Here is a 24,652-nt window from a genome sequence, read left to right on the forward strand (position 1 = left end):
TGCCCCCTGCAGATTCGCGGCCAATTGGCTGCCAGCAGGGGGGTGTCAATCAACCCAATCGTAATTGATCGGGTTGAATTGCGGCGATATCTGTGCCTGCGCAGAGCAGGCTTACAGGTTATGGAGCAGCAGTCTTTAAACCGCTGCTTCATAACTGGTGTTTATGGCGAGCCTGCAGGCTCACCAGAAACACGGGCCCTCAAGCTCCATCTGGAGCTTGATAAATGGGCCCCTATATGTTTTTGGGATATCTTTAAGCTCCTTACAATCCTAACGTCTGCTTGCCAGCTGCTTCCAGCTTATCTCCTGCTCCAGCTCCTCCGCTACTACCTCATCATGTGACCCGCTCTCTTCCTTCTGATGTTGGCAGTTGCGTCACTTGCAACCGCCGCTATCCAGGTCAGAAGTGCTTGGCTTCACCCTTAGGGAGACTTGCCTCAGGGTCATAATTTGCATTAAAAAAAACAGAGAAGCGCTCAACCTGGGAACGAACAATAGCATAATAGCTTGTTCTATGGCTAGTTACCAACCAAGAAGCAACCACTTTTGCTCAACATGTGCCTTTCACAGAGAAGATCTTTCCTGTAACATATCAGTCTGATCCTGACTTAACAGTGCAATCCAGTTCCAAAATACAAGGCAATACCTCTCTAAACAAGAGAAACAGCAAAACCCCAGACGTACGTTTCAGCCGAGTGTGGGCCTCTTTAGTGAGGTGCAGCCATATCCCTCTAGGCACACTGAGCAACGGGTCCCCATCTGGTTTCTAGCATTACCCTTAGGGAAACTTCCCTAAGGGTCATAGTTTGCACTTATGAAAAGAGAGAAGCGCTTAACCTGGGAATGAATAATAGCATAATAGCTTGTTCTATGGCTAGTTACCACCATAGGAGCAGCCTCTTGTTGCTCAACATGTGCATTTTACAGAGAACTTTCCTGTAGTATATCAGTCTGATCCTAAATAAACAGTGCAGTCCAGTCTCAAAATAACAGGGACTCCCTTTCTGAATTAGAGAAACGGCAAAAGCCCAGACATATAAGAAAATAATATAATATGGGGCAAATAAGAAGATTGTAAACACCTTTTAATTATGGTTACTTGCTAGATATGTTTGGAGAGTTGTCTTAAATGGAATAGAAACATATAGCATTCATCTTGAACAAAAAAAACAATTTGACACTTTTTAATTTGATGTGTCATTACAACAAGGCAGTTATTACAAATGAGTCTTCCTAAACCTGAAGCCATTGTCAAGTGATCCATCATCTGCTCAGCCAGGTAATTAATTTTTTTTTCTAAAAAAAATGCCCCAAATGATTATACTTTATTTTGAAACAAGGAGAAGACAAGATGACAGTCTTCCCTCTCCTGCTAGTAATGAAAACACCTCATTTTAAGAATGTTCCTCCAAGGTCATTGTGTCATATTGTTTGACAGTCAGAAAGCAAAGAGAGGGAATTAGTTATAAAGGCAAACTCCCTTGGGGGCTCCTGTTCCCTATAGACTTTATAGAAGCAAACATGTTTTATAGATATGCCGAATCCTTGCACACCTGAACAATGATGTCATTTACTTTTACTTTAATACCGCTATACCCAAGTAATAAAAAGTCAATTTATCTCTGAACTCAGATGTCTTCTTGCATTACTCATCTCAAAATCATCTCTTCTAAATGATGCAGCTCACTATGCACGTGCCCCTTATGTCACCTTTACACACCTTACAGAGCAATGTTTCCCATAGTCTCATCATGGTCTAGTAAAAAGCTACACAAGTGCCCTTAAAATATTTGCTTAAGATTATTTTGGCAAGTTTATGAGACACTTAAAGGTGATATGAAAGGCAATGTATACATGCATAGTTTGTTCAGTTATTAAGCAATGATTTCAAACATTTCTGCATAAGAAAGTAATTGTTTTCCAAGCATTTTGCAAACTTTGAAGGTTTTGCTACTTAAAACATTAAACCCTAAAATATATAAAATATTGAATTATGTGTAAAAAAAAAACTTTGAAATATACTATACTGTGAAAATTGTGGGTCTTTCATTTACCCTTAGTTTCTATAAAGTAATGGGCGCAAGCAGGTTGAAACCTAAGTTTCCCATATCTAATGTCTTCAGTTGAGGACAACTAGAGACAGATGAAATGTGCATACTGTGGCTGTGTAGCATATAGCAAAAGGACTTTAACCCCTGATAAATAAAATTACTCTAACATTGGTATATTTCAAACAGCCATTATTTGCGGTGCTCTGACAGAATGCTGACAGACAGAAGGCAGACGGACAGAATGCCGAAGCATGTTCTGAGTTCAGCCGAGGGCATATACGCTCCAGAGTGCTTTGTTCTAATTAGAGCCTCGGGCTCTGCAACCGCCTCTGGGAACCTAACCATGGGTCCCAGCCTGCACGTCTTGTGGTTCTCTGTCTGGTAAATACTCTATCTATCTGTTGAATCTATCTATCATCTATATATCGAATTTATCTATCTATCAGTCTATCAAATTTATCTATCTATCTATCTATCTATCTATCTATATCTATCTATCTATCTATCTATCTATCTATCTATCTATCTATCTATCTATCTATCTATCTATCTATCTAATCTATCAAATGTATGAAATCTATCTATCTATTGAATCTATCTATTGAATCTATCTATTGAATCTATCTATCGAATCTATCTATCAAATCTATCTATCAAATCTATCTATCGAATCTATCTATCTCGTGGCCAAACTGTTATCCGATTGCCCCTTGTCTGTCGGAATATTATCTGTCGGACAAATGTCTGTTGGATAACAGTCCTGCCACATTATTTGCACACAATATCTCTCCATAAATGTATGTATACTTAAACCCCCAAGACACCCACACTGTTTGAAAGAGCAGGAAATTACCTTGGGCTTTCTAGGACTTAAAGGACCACTCAATAAAATATAATTACATAATTATCAACTACATAATAAAAAGATGATACAATAACACCTACTCTGAATTTCATATAAGCAGTAGATTTTCCTGCCCCCTGTATAATGTGACAGACATCAGCCAACTGCTGGACAGATAGCTCAGCATGCTAAGGCCCTGTGGCTAAGCTCTGTAGCAACTCAAGGGTTGTAGGTTCGATCCCTGGCGAGGTCCACTCAGCCTTTCATCCTTCCGAGGTCAATAAAATGAGCAGCGCCTTGAGACCCTTACTGGGGATTAGCCGCGCTTTACAAGTACCACATGCTCAGTAGGATCTTGTTCCCAGAAAGTGTGAATATAAAAAGACTGTGCAATATTTGATAATGAAAGTAAATTGGAAAGTGTCTTAAAACTGCTGCTCTATCTGAATCATAAACTTTTATTTTGACTTGAGTGTCCCTTTAAGGGAACGAAGATAGAAAGGTTTGAACACAACCCCTCCACCCAGCCCTCTTCATCTTTCTGGCACTTCTGGGTTTTCAGGGCTTGGTGAAGTCCAGATCCCTACACCACCAGGGATTAGGTAAGAGTGCAGGGAGGGCTGTGATGAGCTCTGAAAGCGGGGGCTCCCTGCATAAAGAAACGTGGCCATCATCTGCAGTAAATACATTGGGGCCGATTTATGAAAGTGCGAGTAGACATGATACAATGTAGCGTATCATGTCCGCCGCACATCAATAAATACCGCCAGCATATGCTGTCGGCATTTATCATTGCATAAGCATTTCTTGTGAACTGCTTGTGCAATGCCGCCCCCTGCAGATTATAGCAGGGGTGTCAATCAGCCTGATCGTATAGGAGCAGGCGGATTGATGTCCGCAGCTTCAGAGCAGGAGGACAGGTTATGGAGACTTAGATTTAGACTGCTGCTTCATAACTGCTGTTTCCAGAGAAAACAGCAGGGTAAATAAGGGACATGCAACACCGTTCCAGATGGCAGCCCCAACTCAATAGAAGGGATATGCTGTCATGGAATAATTAGGATCTATGTAAGCTCTCACTCACCCACAAATTATGGATTTAACCTGCATCAAATATGCGTCTATAAAGTCCACTTGCAAATAGTGTATGGATTTAATACAGCACTAAACAATGCTATGTATACATATACTGCTTGCACATGGGTAACTACTCTTCATATCAATGTTGAATCAAAACAGCTTGCTTTATATATGAAAGAGGCTGGTGCGTTGTTCCATATACGCTAATTAGCCAAGCTTATGTTTCCATTTAAAGCAAAACCTCTAAGATGAATCAATGTAGCGTTCTTATTATGCTTGCAACATTTTCCTGTTCCAGTCATTTGGCCAAGTCATGCTAAATATCAGTGTTCATGACTTTTTGAAAAAATACCAAGCTTGCAGTGTTAGGCCTAGATTTGGAGTTCGGCGGTAAAAGGGCTGTTAACGCTCCGCAGGCTTTTTTCTGGCCGCACCATAAATTTAACTCTGGTATCGAGAGTTCAAACAAATGCTGCGTTAGGCTCCAAAAAAGGAGCGTAGAGCATTTTTACCGCAAATGCAACTCTCGATACCAGAGTTGCTTACGGACGCGGCCAGCCTCAAAAACGTGCTCGTGCACGATATCCCCATAGGAAACAATGGGGCTGTTTGAGCTGAAAAAAAACCTAACACCTGCAAAAAAGCAGCGTTCAGCTCCTAACGCAGCCCCATTGTTTCCTATGGGGAAACACTTCCTACGTCTGCACCTAACACTCTAACATGTACCCCGAGTCTAAACACTCCTAACCTTACACTTATTAACCCCTAATCTGCCGCCCCCGCTATCGCTGACCCCTGCATATTATTTTTAACCCCTAATCTGCCGCTCCGTAAACCGCCGCAACCTACGTTATCCCTATGTACCCCTAATCTGCTGCCCTAACATCGCCGACCCCTATATTATATTTATTAACCCCTAATCTGCCCCCCACAACGTCGCCGACACCTGCCTACACTTATTAACCCCTAATCTGCCGAGCGGACCTGAGCGCTACTATAATAAAGTTATTAACCCCTAATCCGCCTCACTAACCCTATCATAAATAGTATTAACCCCTAATCTGCCCTCCCTAACATCGCCGACACCTAACTTCAATTATTAACCCCTAATCTGACGAGCGGAGCTCACCGCTACTATAATAAATGGATTAACCCCTAAAGCTAAGTCTAACCCTAACACTAACACCCCCCTAAGTTAAATATAATTTAAATCTAACGAAATAAATTAACTCTTATTAAATAAATTATTCCTATTTAAAGCTAAATACTTACCTGTAAAATAAATCCTAATATAGCTACAATATAAATTATAATTATATTATAGCTATTTTAGGATTTATATTTATTTTACAGGCAACTTGGTAATTATTTTAACCAGGTACAATAGCTATTTAATAGTTACCTAGTTAAAATAATAACAAATTTACCTGTAAAATAAATCCTAACCTAAGATATAATTAAACCTAACGCTACACTATCAATAAATTAATTAAATAAACTACCTACAATTACCTACAATTAACCTAACACTACACTATCAATAAATTAATTAAACACAATTGCTACAAATAAATACAATTACATAAACTAGCTAAAGTACAAAAAATAAAAAAGAACTAAGTTACAAAAAATAAAAAAATATTTACAAACATAAGAAAAATATTACAACAATTTTAAACTAATTACACCTACTCTAAGCTCCCTAATAAAATAACAAAGCCCCCCAAAATAAAAAATTCCCTACCCTATTCTAAATTAAAAAAGGTAAAAGCTCTTTTACCTTACCAGCCCTGAACAGGGCCCTTTGTGGGGCATGCCCCAAGAATTTCAGCTCTTTTGCCTGTAAAAAAAAACATACAATACCCCCCCCCAACATTACAACCCACCACCCACATACCCCTAATCTAACCCAAAACCCCCTTAAATAAACCTAACACTAAGCCCCTGAAGATCTTCCTACCTTGTCTTCACCATCCAGGTTCACCGATCCGTCCTGAAGAGCTCCTCCGATGTCCTGATCCAAGCCCAAGCGGGGGGCTGAAGAGGTCCATGATCCGGTCAAAGTCTTCATCCAAGCGGGGCAGAAGAGGATCTTCCATCCGATTGAAGTCTTCATCCAAGCAGCATCCATCCGGAGCGAAGCGGCAGGATCCTGAAGACCTCCAGCGCGGAACATCCATCCGGCCCGACGACTGAACGACGAATGACTGTTCCTTTAAGGGACGTCATCCAAGATGGCGTCCCTCGAATTCCGATTGGCTGATAGGATTCTATTAGCCAATCGGAATTAAGGTAGGAATTTTCTGATTGGCTGATGGAATCAGCCAATCAGAATCAAGTTCAATCCGATTGGCTGATCCAATCAGCCAATCAGATTGAGCTCGCATTCTATTGGCTGTTCCGATCAGCCAATAGAATGCGAGCTCAATCTGATTGGCTGATCGGATCAGCCAATCGGATTGAACTTGATTCTGATTGGCTGATTCCATCAGCCAATCAGAAAATTCCTACCTTAATTCCGATTGGCTGATAGAATCCTATCAGCCAATCGGAATTCGAGGCACGCCATCTTGGATGACGTCCCTTAAAGGAACAGTCATTCGTCGTTCAGTCGTCGGGCCGGATGGATGTTCCGCGCTGGAGGTCTTCAGGATCCTGCCGCTTCGCTCCGGATGGATGCTGCTTGGATGAAGACTTCAATCGGATGGAAGATCCTCTTCTGCCCCGCTTGGATGAAGACTTTGACCGGATCATGGACCTCTTCAGCCCCCCGCTTGGGCTTGGATCAGGACATCGGAGGAGCTCTTCAGGACGGATCGGTGAACCTGGATGGTGAGGACAAGGTAGGAAGATCTTCAGGGGCTTAGTGTTAGGTTTATTTAAGGGGGGTTTGGGTTAAATTAGGGGTATGTGGGTGGTGGGTTGTAATGTTGGGGGGGGGGTATTGTATGTTTTTTTTTACAGGCAAAAGAGCTGAAATTCTTGGGGCATGCCCCGCAAAGGGCCCTGTTCAGGGCTGGTAAGGTAAAAGAGCTTTTACCTTTTTTAATTTAGAATAGGGTAGGGAATTTTTTATTTTGGGGGGCTTTGTTATTTTATTAGGGGGCTTAGAGTAGGTGTAATTAGTTTAAAATTGTTGTAATATTTTTCTTATGTTTGTAAATATTTTTTTATTTTTTGTAACTTAGTTCTTTTTTATTTTTTGTACTTTAGCTAGTTTATTTAATTGTATTTATTTGTAGGAATTGTGTTTAATTAATTTATTGATAGTGTAGTGTTAGGTTAATTGTAGGTAATTGTAGGTAGTTTATTTAATTAATTTATTGATAGGGTAGTGTTAGGTTTAATTATATCTTAGGTTAGGATTTATTTTACAGGTAAATTTGTTATTATTTTAACTAGGTAACTATTAAATAGTTCTTAACTATTTAATAGCTATTGTACCTGGTTAAAATAATTACCAAGTTGCCTGTAAAATAAATATAAATCCTAAAATAGCTATAATATAATTATAATTTATATTGTAGCTATATTAGGATTTATTTTACAGGTAAGTATTTAGCTTTAAATAGGAATAATTTATTTAATAAGAGTTAATTTATTTCGTTAATTTAAATTATATTTAATTTAGGGGGGTGTTAGTGTTAGGGTTAGACTTAGCTTTAGGGGTTAATACATTTATTAGAATAGCAGTGAGCTCCGGTCGGCAGATTAGGGGTTAATAATTGAAGTTAGGTGTCGGCGATGTTAGGGAGGGCAGATTAGGGGTTAATACTATTTATGATAGGGTTAGTGAGGCGGATTAGGGGTTAATAACTTTATTATAGTAGCGCTCAGGTCCGCTCGGCTGATTAGGGGTTAATAAGTGTAGGCAGGTGTCGGCGACGTTGTGGGGGGCAGATTAGGGGTTAATAAATATAATATAGGGGTCGGCGGTGTTAGGGGCAGCAGATTAGGGGTACATAGGGATAACGTAGGTGGCGGCGCTTTGAGGTCGGAAGATTAGGGGTTAATTATTTTAAGTAGCTGGCGACGACGTTGTGGGGGGCAGGTTAGGGGTTAATAAATGTAATACAGGGGTCGGCGGTGTTAGGGGCAGCAGATTTGGGGTACATAAGTATAACGTAGGTGGCGGTCGGCAGATTAGGGGTTAAAAATTTTAATCGAGTGGCGGCGATGTGGGGGGAGCTTGGTTTAGGGGTACATAGGTAGTTTATGGGTGTTAGTGTACTTTAGGGTACAGTAGTTAAGAGCTTTATGAACCGGCGTTAGCCCAGAAAGCTCTTAACTCCTGCTATTTTCCTGCGGCTGGAGTTTTGTCGTTAGAGCTCTAACGCTCACTTCAGAAACGACTCTAAATACCGGCGTTAGGAAGATCCCATTGAAAAGATAGGATACGCAATTGACGTAAGGGGATCTGCGGTATGGAAAAGTCGCGGCTGAAAAGTGAGCGTTAGACCCTTTAATCACTGACTCCAAATACCAGCGGGCGGCCAAAACCAGCGTTAGGAGCCTCTAACGCTGGTTTTCACGGCTAACGCCAAACTCCAAATCTAGGCCTTAGTGTTTTCAGTAGGTGCAATTCCCACAGGGAACACATCCCTTTGGAAGGGCCTTTTTTGAAAGCCAACCAAGTGAGGTACTTTTTACAAAGACACTACGGACCAAGTGAATAGTTTGTATCATGTAGCAGTGTCAAGCAAACTAATGGAAAAGCCCAAACCGCCCTAGAGAAGAAGAAATTTCGGAAAAGAAAGAAAAATTTTCTGTGATTTGCATTTTTTATTTGAGTAATGTAATATTTTATTTTGAGTTTACTTTCACTTTAATTCTGCTTTCATTTACTCACTGGTAAATTAGTTTGCTTATCATTGCTTCACTGTATTTATGTGCATTATACACCCATTAGCTTGTAATAAATCATTTGTATTAGACTTGGGAAACATTTACATTAGTTTTCTTTAATAATATGTAAATGTTCCTCTGCTATAGGGTAAAAAGTTCACCTCTAGCCTTGCCTTATACTTACCTCCAGCCTTATACTTACCTCTAGCCTTATACTTACCTCTAGCTTTGCTTTATACTTACCTCTAGCCTTATACTTACCTCTAGCCTTATACTTACCTCTAGCCTTGCCTTATACTTACCTCTAGCCTTATACTTACCTCTAGCCTTATACTTACCTCTAGCTTTGCTTTATACTTACCTCTAGCCTTATACTTACCTCTAGCCTTATACTTACCTCTAGCTTTGCTTTATACTTACCTCTAGCCTTATACTTACCTCTAGCCTTATACTTACCTCTAGCTTTGCTTTATACTTACCTCTAGCCTTATACTTACCTCTAGCCTTATACTTACCTCTAGCCTTATACTTACCTCTAGCTTTGCTTTATACTTACCTCTAGCCTTATACTTACCTCTAGCCTTATACTTACCTCTAGCCTTATACTTACCTCTAGCTTTGCTTTATACTTACCTCTAGCCTTATACTTACCTCTAGCCTTATACTTACCTCTAGCTTTGCTTTATACTTACCTCTAGCCTTATACTTACCTCTAGCCTTATACTTACCTCTAGCTTTGCTTTATACTTACCTCTAGCCTTATACTTACCTCTAGCCTTATACTTACCTCTAGCCTTATAATTACCTCTAGCCTTGCCTTATACTTACCCCTAGCCTTATACTTACCTCTAGCCTTATACTTACCTCTAGCTTTGCTTTATACTTACATCTAGACTTATAATTACCTCTAGCCTTATAATTACCTCTAGCCTAATACTTACCTCTAGCCTTGCCTTATACTTACCCCTAGCCTTATACTTACCTCTAGCCTTGCCTTATACTTACCTCTAGCCTTGCCTTATACATACCTCTAGCCTAATACTTACCTCTAGCCTTGCCTTATACATACCTCTAGCCTTATAATTACCTCTAGCCTTGCCTTATACTTACCCCTAGCCTTATACTTACCTCTAGCCTTATACTTACCTCTAGCTTTGCTTTATACTTACATCTAGACTTATAATTACCTCTAGCCTTGCCTTATACTTACCCCTAGCCTTATACTTACCTCTAGCCTTGCCTTATACATACCTCTAGCCTAATACTTACCTCTAGCCTTATAATTACCTCTAGCCTTGCCTTATACTTACCTCTAGCCTTATACTTACCTCAAACCTTATACTTACCTCTAGCCTTATACTTACCTCTAGCTTTGCTTTATACTTACATCTAGACTTATAAGTACCTCTAGCCTTATAATTACCTCTAGCCTTGCCTTATACTTACCCCTAGCCTTATACTTACCTCTAGCCTTGCCTTATACATACCTCTAGCCTATTACTTACCTCTAGCCTTGCCTTATACATACCTCTAGCGTTATAATTACCTCTAGCCTTGCCTTATACTTACCCCTAGCCTTATACTTACCTCTAGCCTTATACTTACCTCTAGCTTTGCCTTATACTTACCTCTAGCCTTATACTTACCTCAAACCTTATACTTACCTCTAGCCTTATACTTACCTTTAGCTTTGCTTTATACTTACATCTAGACTTATAAGTACCTCTAGCCTTATAATTACCTCTAGCCTTGCCTTATACTTACCCCTAGCCTTATACTTACCTCTAGCCTTGCCTTATACATACCTCTAGCCTAATACTTACCTCTAGCCTTGCCTTATACATACCTCTAGCCTTATAATTACCTCTAGCCTTGCCTTATACTTACCCCTAGCCTTATACTTACCCCTAGCCTTATACTTACCTCTAGCCTTATACTTACCTCAAACCTTATACTTACCTCTAGCCTTATACTTACCTCTAGCTTTGCTTTATACTTACATCTAGACTTATAATTACCTCTAGCCTTATAACTACCTCTAGCCTTGCCTTATACTTACCTCTAGTCTTGCCTTATACTTACCCCTAGCCTTATACTTACCTCTAGCCTTGCCTTATACTTACCTCTAGCCTTATACTTACCTCTAGCCCTATACTTACCTTTAGCCTTATACTTACCTCTAGCTTTGCCTTATACTTACCTCTAGCCTTGCCTTATACTTACCCTTAGCCTTATACTTACCTATAGCCTTGCCTTATACGTACCCCTAGCCTTACACTTACCTCTAGCCTTGCCTTATACTTACCTCTAGCCTTATACTTACCTCTAGCTTTGCTTTATACTTACATCTAGACTTATAATTACCTCTAGCCTTATAATTACCTCTAGCCTAATACTTACCTCTAGCCTTGCCTTATACTTACCCCTAGCCTTATACTTACCTCTAGCCTTATACTTACCTCTAGCTTTGCTTTATACTTACATCTAGACTTATAATTACCTCTAGCCTTGCCTTATACTTACCCCTAGCCTTATACTTACCTCTAGCCTTGCCTTATACATACCTCTAGCCTAATACTTACCTCTAGCCTTATAATTACCTCTAGCCTTGCCTTATACTTACCTCTAGCCTTATACTTACCTCAAACCTTATACTTACCTCTAGCCTTATACTTACCTCTAGCTTTGCTTTATACTTACATCTAGACTTATAAGTACCTCTAGCCTTATAATTACCTCTAGCCTTGCCTTATACTTACCCCTAGCCTTATACTTACCTCTAGCCTTGCCTTATACATACCTCTAGCCTATTACTTACCTCTAGCCTTGCCTTATACATACCTCTAGCGTTATAATTACCTCTAGCCTTGCCTTATACTTACCCCTAGCCTTATACTTACCTCTAGCCTTATACTTACCTCTAGCTTTGCCTTATACTTACCTCTAGCCTTATACTTACCTCAAACCTTATACTTACCTCTAGCCTTATACTTACCTTTAGCTTTGCTTTATACTTACATCTAGACTTATAAGTACCTCTAGCCTTATAATTACCTCTAGCCTTGCCTTATACTTACCCCTAGCCTTATACTTACCTCTAGCCTTGCCTTATACATACCTCTAGCCTAATACTTACCTCTAGCCTTGCCTTATACATACCTCTAGCCTTATAATTACCTCTAGCCTTGCCTTATACTTACCCCTAGCCTTATACTTACCCCTAGCCTTATACTTACCTCTAGCCTTATACTTACCTCAAACCTTATACTTACCTCTAGCCTTATACTTACCTCTAGCTTTGCTTTATACTTACATCTAGACTTATAATTACCTCTAGCCTTATAACTACCTCTAGCCTTGCCTTATACTTACCTCTAGTCTTGCCTTATACTTACCCCTAGCCTTATACTTACCTCTAGCCTTGCCTTATACTTACCTCTAGCCTTATACTTACCTCTAGCCCTATACTTACCTTTAGCCTTATACTTACCTCTAGCTTTGCCTTATACTTACCTCTAGCCTTGCCTTATACTTACCCTTAGCCTTATACTTACCTATAGCCTTGCCTTATACGTACCCCTAGCCTTACACTTACCTCTAGCCTTGCCTTATACTTACCTCTAGCCTTATACTTACCTCTAGCTTTGCTTTATACTTACATCTAGACTTATAATTACCTCTAGCCTTATAATTACCTCTAGCCTAATACTTACCTCTAGCCTTGCCTTATACTTACCCCTAGCCTTATACTTACCTCTAGCCTTGCCTTATACTTACCTCTAGCCTTGCCTTATACATACCTCTATCCTAATACTTACCTCTAGCCTTGCCTTATACATACCTCTAGCCTTATAATTACCTCTAGCCTTGCCTTATACTTACCCCTAGCCTTATACTTACCTCTAGCCTTATACTTACCTCTAGCCTTATACTTACCTCTAGCTTTGCTTTATACTTACATCTAGACTTATAAGTACCTCTAGCCTTATAATTACCTCTAGGCTTGCCTTATACTTACCCCTAGCCTTATACTTACCTCTAGCCTTGCCTTATACATACCTCTAGCCTAATACTTACCTCTAGCCTTGCCTTATACATACCTCTAGCCTTATAATTACCTGTAGCCTTGCCTTATACTTACCCCTAGCCTTATACTTACCTCTAGCCTTATACTTACCTCTAGCTTTGCTTTATACTTACATCTAGACTTATAAGTACCTCTAGCCTTATAATTACCTCTAGCCTTGCCTTATACTTACCCCTAGCCTTATACTTACCTCTAGCCTTGCCTTATACATACCTCTAGCCTAATACTTACCTCTAGCCTTATAATTACCTCTAGCCTTGCCTTATACTTACCTCTAGCCTTATACTTACCTCAAACCTTATACTTACCTCTAGCCTTATACTTACCTCTAGCTTTGCTTTATACTTACATCTAGACTTATAAGTACCTCTAGCCTTATAATTACCTCTAGCCTTGCCTTATACTTACCCCTAGCCTTATACTTACCTCTAGCCTTGCCTTATACATACCTCTAGCCTATTACTTACCTCTAGCCTTGCCTTATACATACCTCTAGCGTTATAATTACCTCTAGCCTTGCCTTATACTTACCCCTAGCCTTATACTTACCTCTAGCCTTATACTTACCTCTAGCTTTGCCTTATACTTACCTCTAGCCTTATACTTACCTCAAACCTTATACTTACCTCTAGCCTTATACTTACCTCTAGCTTTGCTTTATACTTACATCTAGACTTATAAGTACCTCTAGCCTTATAATTACCTCTAGCCTTGCCTTATACTTACCTCTAGCCTTATACTTACCTCAAACCTTATACTTACCTCTAGCCTTATACTTACCTCTAGCTTTGCTTTATACTTACATCTAGACTTATAATTACCTCTAGCCTTATAATTACCTCTAGCCTTGCCTTATACTTACCTCTAGCCTTATAATTACCTCTAGTCTTGCCTTATACTTACCCCTAGCCTTATACTTACCTCTAGCCTTGCCTTATACTTACCTCTAGCCTTATACTTACCTCTAGCCCTATACTTACCTCTAGCCTTATACTTACCTTTAGCCTTATACTAACCTCTAGCCTTATACTTACCTCTAGCCCTATACTTACCTCTAGCTTTGCCTTATACTTACATCTAGCCTTATAATTACCTCTAGCCTAATACTTACCTCTAGCCTTGCCTTATACTTACCCCTAGCCTTATACTTACCTCTAGCCTTGCCTTATACTTACCCTTAGCCTTATACTTACCTATAGCCTTGCCTTATACGTACCCCTAGCCTTACACTTACCTCTAGCCTTGACTTATACTTACCTCTAGCCTTATAATTACCTCTAGCCTTGCCTTATACTTACCCCTAGCCTTATACTTACCTCTAGCCTTGCCTTATACATACCTCTAGCCTATTACTTACCTCTAGCCTTGCCTTATACATACCTCTAGCGTTATAATTACCTCTAGCCTTGCCTTATACTTACCCCTAGCCTTATACTTACCTCTAGCCTTATACTTACCTCTAGCTTTGCCTTATACTTACCTCTAGCCTTATACTTACCTCAAACCTTATACTTACCTCTAGCCTTATACTTACCTTTAGCTTTGCTTTATACTTACATCTAGACTTATAAGTACCTCTAGCCTTATAATTACCTCTAGCCTTGCCTTATACTTACCCCTAGCCTTATACTTACCTCTAGCCTTGCCTTATACATACCTCTAGCCTAATACTTACCTCTAGCCTTGCCTTATACATACCTCTAGCCTTATAATTACCTCTAGCCTTGCCTTATACTTACCCCTAGCCTTATACTTACCCCTAGCCTTATACTTACCTCTAGCCTTATACTTACCTCAAACCTTATACTTACCTCTAGCCTTATACTTACCTCTAGCTTTGCTTTATACTTACATCTAGACTTATAATTACCTCTAGCCTTATAACTACCTCTAGCCTTGCCTTATACTTACCTCTAGTCTTGCCTTATACTTACCCCTAGCCTTATACTTACCTCTAGCCTTGCCTTATACTTACCTCTAGCCTTATACTTACCTCTAGCCCTATACTTACCTTTAGCCTTATACTTACCTCTAGCTTTGCCTTATACTTACCTCTAGCCTTGCCTTATACTTACCCTTAGCCTTATACTTACCTATAGCCTTGCCTTATACGTACCCCTAGCCTTACACTTACCTCTAGCCTTGCCTTATACTTACCTCTAGCCTTATACTTACCTCTAGCTTTGCTTTATACTTACATCTAGACTTATAATTACCTCTAGCCTTATAATTACCTCTAGCCTAATACTTACCTCTAGCCTTGCCTTATACTTACCCCTAGCCTTATACTTACCTCTAGCCTTGCCTTATACTTACCTCTAGCCTTGCCTTATACATACCTCTATCCTAATACTTACCTCTAGCCTTGCCTTATACATACCTCTAGCCTTATAATTACCTCTAGCCTTGCCTTATACTTACCCCTAGCCTTATACTTACCTCTAGCCTTATACTTACCTCTAGCCTTATACTTACCTCTAGCTTTGCTTTATACTTACATCTAGACTTATAAGTACCTCTAGCCTTATAATTACCTCTAGGCTTGCCTTATACTTACCCCTAGCCTTATACTTACCTCTAGCCTTGCCTTATACATACCTCTAGCCTAATACTTACCTCTAGCCTTGCCTTATACATACCTCTAGCCTTATAATTACCTGTAGCCTTGCCTTATACTTACCCCTAGCCTTATACTTACCTCTAGCCTTATACTTACCTCTAGCTTTGCTTTATACTTACATCTAGACTTATAAGTACCTCTAGCCTTATAATTACCTCTAGCCTTGCCTTATACTTACCCCTAGCCTTATACTTACCTCTAGCCTTGCCTTATACATACCTCTAGCCTAATACTTACCTCTAGCCTTATAATTACCTCTAGCCTTGCCTTATACTTACCTCTAGCCTTATACTTACCTCAAACCTTATACTTACCTCTAGCCTTATACTTACCTCTAGCTTTGCTTTATACTTACATCTAGACTTATAAGTACCTCTAGCCTTATAATTACCTCTAGCCTTGCCTTATACTTACCCCTAGCCTTATACTTACCTCTAGCCTTGCCTTATACATACCTCTAGCCTATTACTTACCTCTAGCCTTGCCTTATACATACCTCTAGCGTTATAATTACCTCTAGCCTTGCCTTATACTTACCCCTAGCCTTATACTTACCTCTAGCCTTATACTTACCTCTAGCTTTGCCTTATACTTACCTCTAGCCTTATACTTACCTCAAACCTTATACTTACCTCTAGCCTTATACTTACCTCTAGCTTTGCTTTATACTTACATCTAGACTTATAAGTACCTCTAGCCTTATAATTACCTCTAGCCTTGCCTTATACTTACCTCTAGCCTTATACTTACCTCAAACCTTATACTTACCTCTAGCCTTATACTTACCTCTAGCTTTGCTTTATACTTACATCTAGACTTATAATTACCTCTAGCCTTATAATTACCTCTAGCCTTGCCTTATACTTACCTCTAGCCTTATAATTACCTCTAGTCTTGCCTTATACTTACCCCTAGCCTTATACTTACCTCTAGCCTTGCCTTATACTTACCTCTAGCCTTATACTTACCTCTAGCCCTATACTTACCTCTAGCCTTATACTTACCTTTAGCCTTATACTAACCTCTAGCCTTATACTTACCTCTAGCCCTATACTTACCTCTAGCTTTGCCTTATACTTACATCTAGCCTTATAATTACCTCTAGCCTAATACTTACCTCTAGCCTTGCCTTATACTTACCCCTAGCCTTATACTTACCTCTAGCCTTGCCTTATACTTACCCTTAGCCTTATACTTACCTATAGCCTTGCCTTATACGTACCCCTAGCCTTACACTTACCTCTAGCCTTGACTTATACTTACCTCTAGCCTTATACTTACCTCAAGCCTTATACTTACCTCTAGCCTTGCCTTATAGTTACCTCTAGCCTAATAACTACCTCTAGCCTTGCCTTATACCTACCCCTAACAGAAAAAAGTTATCTGGGATGGCGCTCAACAAAGGAGAGCTAAGAGGTATAATGTATAAAGTGCATGGGCTCTGATATTAAATATATATGTGTGTATACACTAGTGAATATTTATATTTATAATAAATGTGAATTTAATATAGGCCAATAGCAATAAACTATTCCGATATAAAAATAGCAGATAATTGAATAGAAAGAGTTAAATTTAAATTTAAATAATGTTTATTACATAAGTAACATTAGATAAAAAATAATGATGCCGGCATCTAAAAACAAACACAATAAGCACAATGAGAAATATCAATGTAAAAATGTAAAAAAGTTTTAATAGCTGCCCGATGTACCTGTCCTATCTACTTACGTATCCAATCTGTTGCTTACAATAGTATTATTAGTCTGGTGCACAGGAGCAATCGGCAAATCTACGCGTTTCAGCCGCCAGGGGCCTTTATCAAGATCATCAGATTGGATACGTAAGTAGATAGGACAGGTACATCGGGCAGCTATTAAAACTTTGTTTGAGCTTGCTCCATATGTGTAATCCCTGTCCCAGGACCTACTCATACTAATCCATCTGTATAATCAATATCCTGTTTGGAACTTCGGTTCTTTACCATACCCTGTGGGATTATCAAAGAGTCACTTACACCGGAACACCTTTTGCACCGGAACACCTTTGCACTACAGCCCGGAACTGTCTGTGTACATACGGGGATCACAGTATCCTCTCCCGCTTGCAGAGAACGCTGCACTGATTCTCAACACTGAGGAAAGGAGGACACAATTCATCCAGAGTTTCTGGCTACAAGTTTGCACAAAACAACTACTCTCTGGACAATGTTGCGATATTAACAGGAAGATACAGGTTTTAGAATTCTTATGTATCTCTTTTCTGTTATGTGTTCTAGATGAGATCATTTGTTCGTACAACTTTTTTACATTGATACATTTTTACATTGATATTTCTCATTGTGCTTATTGTGTTTGTTTTTAGATGCCGGCATCATTATTTTTTATCTAATGTTACTTATGTAATAAACATTATTTAAATTTAAATTTAACTCTTTCTATTCAATTATCTGCTATTTTTATATCGGAATAGTTTATTGCTATTGGCCTATATTAAATTCACATTTATTATAATTATAAATATTCACTAGTGTATACACACATATATATTTAATATCAGAGCCCATGCACTTTATACATTATACCTCTTAGCTCTCCTTTGTTGAGCGCCATCCCAGATCACTTTTTTCTGTTTGTATTCACCTTGGTTTTTAAAGGTTAAACCAATTGCATCTTCTGGGATTTGGCATTAGAGTAGATGAGTGTTGTATCTCTATAACATTTTTGTTTCCCATACTTATACCTACCCCTAGCCTTATACTTACCTCTAGCCTTGCCTTATACTTACCTCTAGCCTTATACTTACCGCAAGCCTTATACTTACCTCTAGCCTTATACTTAGCTCTAGCCTTATACTTACCCCAAGTCTTATAATTACCTCTAGCCTAATACTTACCTCTAGCCTTATACTTACCCCTAGCCTTGCCTTATACTTACCTCTAGCCTTGCCTTATACTTACCTCTAGCCTTATACTTAGCTCTAGCCTTATACTTACCCCAAGCCTTATAATTACCTCTAGCCTAATACTTACCTCTAGCCCTGCCTTATACTTACCCCTAGCCTTATACTTACCTCTAGCCCTGCCTTATACTTACCCCTAGCCTTATACTTACCCCTAGCCTTGCCTTATACTTACCTCTAGCCTTGCCTTATACTTACCTCTAGCCTTATACTTACCTCTAGCCTTATACTTAACTCTATCCTTGCCTAATACTTACCGCTAGCCACTTACCTCTAGTCTTGCCTTATACTTACCTCTAGCCTTGCCTTATACTTATCTCTAGCCTTATACTTACCTCTAGCCTTATAATTACCTCTAGCCTTGTACTTACCTCTAGCCTTATACTTACCTCTAGCCTTATAATTACCTCTAGCCTTGCCTTATAATTACCTCTAGCCTTGCCTTATACTTACCTCTAGCCTTATACTTACCTCTAGCCTTATAATTACCTCTAGCCTTGCCTTATACTTACCTCTAGCCTTATACTTACCTCTAGCCTTATACTTACCTCTAGCCTTATACTTACCTCTAGCCTTTTATTTACCTCTTGCCTTGCCTTATACTTACCTCTAGCCTTATACTAACCTTTAGCTTTGCCTTATACTTACCTCTAGCCTTATAATTACCTCTAGCCTTGCCTTAAACTTACCTCTAGCCGTATACTTACCTCTAGCCTTATACTTACCTCTTGCCTTCCCTTATACTTACCTCTAGCCTTATACTTACCTTTAGCCATGCCTTATACTTACCACTAACCTTATAATTACCTCTAGCCTTGCCGCCTTATACTTACCTCTAACCTTATAATTACCTCTAGCCTTGCATTATACTTACCTCAAGCTTTATACTTACCTCTAGCCTTATACTTACCTCTAGCCTTATACTTTCCGCTAGCCTTATACTTTCCGCTAGCCTTGCCTTATACTTACCTCAAGCTTTATACTTACCTCTAGCTTTATAATTACCTCTAGCCTTATACTTACCTCTAGCCTTGCCTTATACTTACCTCAAGCTTTATACTTACCTTTAGCTTTATAATTACCTCTAGCCTTATACTTACCTCTAGCCTTGCCTTATACTTACCTCTAGCCTTAGACTTACCTCTAGCCTTATACTTACCTCTAGCCTTATAATTACCTCTAGCCTTGCCTTATACTTACCCCTAGCCTTATACTTACCTCTAGCCTTATACTTACCTCTAGCCTTATAATTACCTCTAGCCTTGCCTTATACTTACCCCTAGCCTTATACTTACCTCTAGCCTTATACTTACCTCTAGCCTTATACTTACCCCTAGCCTTATACTTACCCCTAGCCTTATACTTACCTCTAGCCTTATACTTACCTCTAGCCTTATAATTACCTCTAGCCTTGCCTTATACTTACCCCTAGCCTTATACTTACCTCTAGCCTTGCCTTATACTTACCTCTAGCCTTGCCTTATGCATACCCCTAGCCTTATACTTACTTCTAGCCTTATACTTACCTCTAGCTTTGCTTTATACTTACATCTAGACTTATAAGTACCTCTAGCCTTATAATTACCTCTAGCCTTGCCTTATACTTACCCCTAGCCTTATACTTACCTCTAGCCTTGCCTTATACTTACCTCTAGCCTTGCCTTATGTATACCCCTAGCCTTATACTTACCTCTAGCCTTATACTTACCTCTAGCTTTGCTTTATACTTACATCTAGACTTATAAGTACCTCTAGCCTTATAATTACCTCTAGCCTTGCCTTATACTTACCCTTAGCCATGCCTTATACTTACCACTAACCTTATAATTACCTCTAGCCTTGCCGCCTTATACTTAACTCTAACCTTATAATTACCTCTAGCCTTGCATTATACTTACCTCAAGCTTTATACTTACCTCTAGCCTTATACTTACCTCTAGCCTTATACTTTCCGCTAGCCTTATACTTTCCGTTAGCCTTGCCTTATACTTACCTCAAGCTTTATACTTACCTCTAGCTTTATAATTACCTCTAGCCTTATACTTACCTCTAGCCTTGCCTTATACTTACCTCAAGCTTTATACTTACCTCTAGCTTTATAATTACCTCTAGCCTTATACTTACCTCTAGCCTTGCCTTATACTTACCTCTAGCCTTATACTTACCTCTAGCCTTATAATTACCTCTAGCCTTGCCTTATACTTACCCCTAGCCTTATACTTACCTCTAGCCTTATACTTACCTCTAGCCTTATAATTACCTCTAGCCTTGCCTTATACTTACCCCTAGCCTTATACTTACCTCTAGCCTTGCCTTATACTTACCTCTAGCCTTGCCTTATGCATACCTCTAGCCTAATACTTACCTCTAGCCTTGCCTTATACATACCTCTAACCTTATAATTACCTCTAGCCTTGCCTTATACTTACCCCTAGCCTTATACTTACCTCTAGCCTTATACTTACCTCTAGCTTTGCTTTATACTTACATCTAGACTTATAAGTACCTCTAGCCTTATAATTACCTCTAGCCTTGCCTTATACTTACCTCTAGCCTTATACTTACCTCAAACCTTATACTTACCTCTAGCCTTATACTTACCTCTAGCTTTGCTTTATACTTACATCTAGACTTATAATTACCTCTAGCCTTATAATTACCTCTAGTCTTGCCTTATACTTACGTAGAAAAAAGGAAATTATAGGCGCTAAAGGACAGTACCCAGCTTAACTAGTGAATTCCCCTCCAAGAATACAAAGTGGCAAAAGCAATGTGAAAAAGTGAAGTTAAGCGCTCAGAGCACGGGTATATCTAAGAGATGTGTATTTAAATAAAGGGACCAGTGTCCAGTATGTAATCAGCGAAAAAATATATTCATCAAAGTATTTATATGTAATAATATATAGGAAGGAATATATATATATGTACCAGAACAGAGACAGAGGCGTAAATATAGTTCAAATGGAAAATTTCCAAAGGCAATTTATTATACTAATAAAACAGAGGTGTCAATATGTCTAAAATGATACAAAATGATACAATGTAAAACAAAGGGATGTCTCCCTTAATAAATGTATAGATACATAAAATAAGCATAAAAGAACAATAAGAAAAAGTACTTGCGCTTTAGCGAAAAATGTACTGATGTCCCAAGATATTGACTTGCCAAGTGACAAGAAAGTAACTGTCCAGTTGTAGGCTTAAATTGCCTGTATATGGTGGTTGGCGTTACTGGATGAGAGAAAAAGGGCGCCTTTTTGTGTAAAGGTGACGTGACGTCACGTTTTAAAATGGTAGGTTATGTTGCCGTGGCAACCCCTATTCCTAAATCTGTAAGGAAATCCTGGGGGATCTAAAGATAATCTTTGCGTTCACGAAGGATGATAGCTTTGTTGTCGTGAGGAAAGACTAGCAGGATATTGAAATTTAGAAATGGGTCTTTGCGGTCGCTAGTAGCGACTAGCTTATCCTTTGTTGAAGGACTTGGCGGTCGCAAACAGCGACTAGGAGAAACATATAGATCCTTCCAGTTGAAGATAAGGTGGTCGTTAGTAACGACTTGAGGATCTTTTAAGAAGTGTTGGTGGGTCTTTGCGGTCGCCGGTAGCGACTGGTTTATACTTTGTTGAAGAACTTGGCGGTCGCAAGTAGCGACTAAGGAATTCTTTGGTTTAGGATGAGGTGGTCGTTAGTAACGACTCGCGGATCTTTTAGGATAAGTAAGATGGTCTTTGCGGTCGCTGGTAGCGACTGGGTTATCCTTTGTTGAGGAACTTGGCGGTCGCAGGGAGCGACTAAGAAATTCTTAGGAGACAGTCGGTTTTGTGGTCGCTAGTAGCGACTAGGAGTTTCTTTGTAGCAAGGTTGGTGCCAAACGGCACAGCAGTTGGTGGAGTTAGTTGTCAGTTGGTGCCAGCATGCACATAGAAATTCAAATGGAAAGTCCTTTGAAGCATAAAATTGTTAACAGATAACAATAATGATGGATAAAATCAATAGCATAAAACACAGTGTCAGGTCAACGCGTTTCGCCCACAGGCTTTATCAAGACATGTTAGTCTGTGCTGCTCAGTGACGTGCAGTGACGTCAGAGGCTGGTGGGGCAGTGGCAGGATACGCCTTCATTCTTTGTATATCCTTTGTTGAAGAAATAGCAATGCACATGGGTGAGCCAATCACATGAGGTATCTATGTGCAGCCACCAATCAGCAGCTACTGAGCATATTTAGATATGATTTTCAACAAAGGACATCAAAAGAATGAAGAAATTTTGATATTAGATGTAAATTGGAAAGTTATTTAAATTTGCATATGGGTTTCATGTCCCTTTAAATGGTGTCTTGGAAAACTGGTCAACTTAGTAAACATCTGATTTTAGTTTAAAGGATTGTAACAGAAACTCTTGCCAGATAACACACTGCTTGCTCTGATTATGAGATCTAGAAATCCATGCCCATTAAAATATGTTTAAAACATACTTTTTACTTTAATGCTGCAAATTATGCTTATAGATTCTTTCATTACATAAGGGATGAGAGTCAGAGGGGGAGGAAGAGAGACAGAGAGAGAAAGAGACCATGGGGGAGAACAACACATAAGGAGAGAGATGGATAGATAGAGAGAGACACACACACACACACACACAAGGGGGGGGGGACCACACACACACACAAGGGGGGGGGACCACTGCATTTTAAAGTAATAAAACAGCAGAGCTACAGAGAGTTCAGAAGATTAGTCTAAAATTTAGTGTGAAGTACAGAGGCAAGCTGCTAAGTTAGTGGGTGTAAAGTTTGAGTAAACAAAATACAAAAACGACCCTGCTATAAAAGAGTAAACAAACACTAAACCACATTCATTAAATTATCATTTTCACTAACAGAATCTCTTTCAGTAAAATCTTACTTTAATAAGATGTGGGTGAAACACTGCTCTCTGTGCCTCTCTCCTGCTCTGGAAGGATTCAGGAAGTGACAGTGGCACATTCCACTGCACTTAGAGGGGAAGAACAGAACTCTCTTTTTCACTTTAGCAAAGCTAGCAGGTTCACAGGACAGCAACAAAATATATGAAAGTTGTTTTTTTCCGTTCTTGTTTTGTTTTATATGATTTAACATCCAGCCCCAACCCTATGTTCCACTTACTAATGCCTCTCGCTGGATTGGTTCAGCCCAAATAGGACTGCCTCAAATAAGCAGTTAATGGGCCATGCAATGATCTTAACCACTTGCATCCAGTAGATGGCGCAGCATGTTGTGTAATGGTGGGCAGACCTGCTTGTGCCTCTTCATTGCACAACATATAGCTGTGAGGAAAAAAAATGCTGGGAAAAAAAAATTACAATTTTTTTTAAAGCCAATAAAAAAATATATATTTTTGCCCATATGAGAGGTGATGCACTGCCTCACCTGCCTCTAGTGACTGCACATCACTGGTGCTGCTATGAGAATATTTAAATGCCTTCAGTTAATCTGATTGGCTATCTCAGACAATTAATTAAAGGTGGAACGTGTGAATAGGGTGTTTGGATATTTAAGGTGGAATTCTTTATCCAGTCAATGAGAAACTACTTCTTATTTATGGTGTTGTAATATAACAGGAGTAATCCTATAGCAGGGATAAAGGGAATATATACGAAGTTGTTATATGATGCTAAGGTGTTATCTATAGACATATATCATAGATGTTACATAAAGACCCATATATGTGGATAGGGAAGGGTAAATCCTTTGAACGAATTATGCTGAATCAATGTAGGGTAGAGAAGAAGTAATAGACTATAGGAACGGGGAGATATCTAACTCTGAGTTAAGTCCTTTTGGATGAAGGGTGTCCATATCATAGATCAATTTTGCTTCTAGTTTTAGGAGTTGTTTTTCCAGATTACCCCCCCTCCAATTAAGTTTAGCTTTGGCTAGGCCCCAGAATCTGAAATGCTTCAGATTATTCTGATGGCTTTCTCTAAAGTGTGAGTATAAATGTGTGTCGAGATTCCCTCTGTCTATGCATGAAAGGTGTTCTCTGATCCTCTCACGGAGGGTCCTAGTAGTTTCTCCTATGTAATATTTTTTACAAGAACACTCAATGATGTAGATGACCCCTTTGTCTTGGCATCTTATTGTTTCTCCAATTTTAAACTTGAAATTATTTACTTCTATTTCTTT

This window comes from Bombina bombina, chromosome 8, assembly GCF_027579735.1.
Source record: "Bombina bombina isolate aBomBom1 chromosome 8, aBomBom1.pri, whole genome shotgun sequence".
Classification (NCBI taxonomy): domain Eukaryota; kingdom Metazoa; phylum Chordata; class Amphibia; order Anura; family Bombinatoridae; genus Bombina; species Bombina bombina.